This window comes from Echinops telfairi, unplaced genomic scaffold, assembly GCF_000313985.2.
Source record: "Echinops telfairi isolate 266 unplaced genomic scaffold, ASM31398v2 ScPeMD7_7472;HRSCAF=8510, whole genome shotgun sequence".
NCBI lineage: Eukaryota > Metazoa > Chordata > Mammalia > Afrosoricida > Tenrecidae > Echinops > Echinops telfairi.
This window is the reverse complement of record NW_022111376.1, coordinates 4,577,868-4,581,837: the sequence shown is the minus strand read 5'-3', so window position 1 is coordinate 4,581,837 and position 3,970 is coordinate 4,577,868. Positions and strand designations below refer to the sequence as shown.

At 42.9% G+C, this 3,970-nt stretch overlaps 1 non-coding gene across 1 annotated transcript; it reads left to right on the top strand.

Moving 5' to 3' along the window:
* The first annotated feature begins 3,588 nt into the window (after nucleotides 1–3,588).
* Nucleotides 3,589–3,752, top strand: LOC115873984. The gene has a single exon (XR_004048740.1). It is a non-coding gene; the product is annotated as a U1 spliceosomal RNA (small nuclear RNA).
* The last annotated feature ends 218 nt before the right edge of the window (nucleotides 3,753–3,970 follow it).

Here is a 3,970-nt window from a genome sequence, read left to right as displayed (position 1 = left end):
CTTCTGTTGTACAGAAGGTCTCGCTCTCTGAGTTGGAGTTGCCTCGATGGCACCAAATGACAACATCAATCAGCTGACTTAAAATAGAGAGATTACCTTGGATTACTCGGGCAAGTGCAGTGTCATCGCAAGAGCCCTTAGAAGCAGAAGAGGAATGAGAGGCATCAGAAGAGAGAGTTCGCCAAAGGGAAGTCGGAGAGATTTGATGCATAGTTCCTAGTTCTAAGAAGTAAGCGGCCATGCACTCGCCTTGGAGAGATGCCACTAAGAAGTAAAGACTCCCTCAGATGACAGCCAGTAGTGAAAGGGAAACCCTCAGTGTGATGGACACGGGGCACCGCAATGTGCCCAAACCTGTACTTTGTTTCTTGAGACTCCAAGCAGTGAAACAAGCCAACTCAAACTGAAGACTTAGAAAACTGTACCAATACATGTTTACGTTATTTAACCCCCAAATTTGCGGTAATTGGCTGTAGTAGAAAGAGGGAACCAATGCAAACTCCTACAGAAGAAGGAGTTCACATGGACGATGTGCTCACAATACAAAATCAGAAACCACATGCGGAAGTGACTGCTTATGTAGTAGTAAATGCAGAGTCCAGAAAACACTTGGACCCCAAGAACTTTCAATCATGGAAGACTCTGAAAGAGAGTGTGCAGTCAGAACACATGAACTGTTGAAAGAGATAAGAAGAAACAATAGAAGGCATAATGACATAATATTAATTTTCATAACTGAAAAGATGAATAAGGAATAGACAGTTTTCGAAGGAATCTACTAAAACACATCAGCAGCCAGGCGGTTAACCATCTGCACCACCCAGGGACTCTAGAGTTGATGGACCCGGACTCTCTTCAAAGATAGATGAAAGTCTGAGACAACATTTCTAATGCCTAAAATCAACAGGCAGTTAATATTTCATTTACTCAGAAAATTATTAAGTAAAGGACAGGAACTCTGAAAGAAATATGGACAACAGGTTATGAAGACGCATTTTGCAGCAGGCGAAGCCCAAATATCTAACACATATGAGGGCGCTTCATAGAGTTTATAGAAAAAAATGACATCTCTTAATTCCATCTTCCAGGAACTCTCTGAATCCCCTCCATACATAGTACAACCCCGTACATCCATATTGTTAACTGAAAAAGTCAGAAACAGGGTGAAACCTATAGCATGATCTCACTTTGCTCAATTGTAAGCACGTTCACATAAAACCAGACTACTTGTTTCACTGGGATACACATATAGTAAAGGCTTTCTGGTATACCTGGGGGTGTATAGGTGGGGAAGGAAGAAGGAGAGAAAGAGTAAATAAAAGAGCAAAAGCAATTAGCTCAATTCTCTGCCACTGAGGTCTTAAAAGGTAACACATGAGTGAATTAATCAATCAAAATTAGTGCACACAAAACATGGCATATATGTTTCTTAGCAATGAAAGATCAGACACCCATTGTTTTTAAGCTGTACCCGATTGACTTCATGTCCACACAAATTTTACACACATACACTTAAACCCATGTGCTCTTGATAAAGAGAGGCATTCAACCTCTCTTGGCTCACAGCACTTGATCCTCAATAAGGATGTCTACATACCTGGCTGGAGAACAGGGTGGAGAGGCTGGCTGGCCAGGCAGGAAACATGAGGAATGCTGTGGTTCAGATTTTGGAAGTGGTTGATGGGCTGGCCAGCAGGACGCTGATGTGGTCATATTGCATACTGTTTCATCATGTGTGCTTCTCTCTCTCAGGACCTTCTCTGATCTTTGGTGGCCACAGTGCTCCGCTGACTGCTAAACAAATGTGTTCCGTGCCTTTGGCGGAGCAGTACTATCTTATAGGGAGCGTCTGTATTCTCAAATGGAACATAGTTCAGGTGAGACTCCTGTGGTGGTGATGCAGGTTCCCTTTGGGGGGAGGCCGCTCCTCTTTTGACCTCTCAAGCCACTGGACAAGGTGGCAGAGGCTGGTGCTGGAGTACAGGAATGAGGACTGAGCAGCATCTCGGTGGAGATAGAGACAAGTGAGAGTAGCTGAGGGGCTTTGATTAGCGTTGTAGTCATGGAGACAGAAGGACCCAGATTTGAGATTTATTTTGCATATGGACCTCCAGGTCTTTGCTGTGAGTTGGAAGTGGCTGGAAGAAGCTGGAGAAAAGACTCATGGATGACCCTCTTTTTTTATTTTGCTCGAGAATTTTAGTGAATTGACTTGAAGCCAACGGGGGTGCTGTGGAGTGGGAGGAGTGGGGCCCTGTTCATTGTGATGGCTCTGTGTCATCTTACAAGGCAAGTTTCTGGATCCAGATGACCTGGGGGTAAACACTTAGCAACCACTTACTCGTGGTATGGCCCTGGCCAATTCATGTACATACACAGTTCAGTCTCAACTTCTTATGTGTGAATGGCAATAATAGCATCTGCTTTTAGGGTTTTTTCTTTTAAAAAGATTCTTGGGAGTTAGGTTAGGGTTCACATATCAGATCATAATTTTTGCATTCAGTGACTTGAACAATGTATCAAACCTCCCAAAGGCTTTCCCTGTTCCCCCCACCATTTTTTCCCTCATCTCCCTCTTGTATATTATCTTCCCCCTCGCCTAAGTTAACACCGGCCGACCCTTGAATCTACTACATCTCCTCACCTCCTTTGCCGTCCCATGCTAGTAACTATCAAAGGCTGCTTTTTCGGGTCTGAAAACCTTTCTTGATTTTTAAAATATCAGTGGTGTCATACAGTATTTGTCCTTTTGTGCTGCAATGAATGGGTGTGTCTAGTGATGTTCCTGCTGTATTTTTTATTTCTGAAGGGTATAGAAGAGGTAGTGCTATTGCTGGCTCCTCTGATATTTCCATTCCCAATTGTTTGAGGAAATGCCATACTGATTTGCACAGTGGTTGTACTGATTTTATGATTTGACAGTCCCACCAACAAGCAGTATAAGAAGGTTCCAAGCCCTTTACAGTCTTTCCAGAATTTGCTCTTGTCTGGTGTTTTGAACCTTGTTCTCAATGCTGAAGCGAGGCAGCATCCTGTCATTGTCCTGATTTGCATCCCTTGGGTGTATGCTGATTCTGATTTATATGTTTCATGTTTGTTTGCTGCCTAAATGTCTTCCTTGGTAAACTGTCTGTTCATGTATTCTGCCTATTTTTAATTGGATTATTCATCTTTTTCTTGTCAACGTGTTCATTTTTCCTATAGATTGTAGAGATGAGTCCCTGCCAGATATGTCTTTGGAAAAAAAAAATCCCAGTCTGTGAGTTCTCTTTTTATCTCTCTTAATGCACGCAAATGTTTTATTTTTAAGGAGGTCCAGTTGTCTATTTTGTTTCTTGCTGTGTTCTTCACCCTGCCCCTCCCTCCCAGCAGTATGTTTGATAGTATGTTTATGCCATGGATGAGAGACCCGAAGCTTGTCTTTATATTTTTTATAATAATCTTTCTAATTCTTGGGTTTAACATGTAGGTCTCTCTAATTCACCTTGAGTTCGTTTTTGTATATGAAGTGTGATACTGGTCTCATTTCATTCTTCTGCAGATGGAAATCCAATTTTGCCAGTAACACTTGTTGAAAAGATTCGGTCAATACTTACCTGGCAGGGGAGATACCATGATCACGAAGGTGGTTTTCCCAGGGCGAGGCTTACCCATTGCACTGCGGGTGTGCTGACCCCTGCCATTTCCCCAAATGTGAGAAACGCGACTGCATAAGCTGTGGTAGTGGGGGACTGCGTTCGCGCTCACCCCTTAAAAAAAAAAGAAGAAGAAGAAAAGATTCGGTCATCCCCTCTAATACATTTTGGACCTTCATCAAAAAACAGTTGTCTTTAGGTTGATGCCTCTACTGTGGGGTTCTCTATTCGACTTCATTGGTCTACATAGCTAGCTTGTACCAGTCCCCGGCTGGGTAATTGGTTTTGAAGTTGGGATGTGAAAGGCCTCCCAGTTTGTTCTTCTTAAGGAGCGC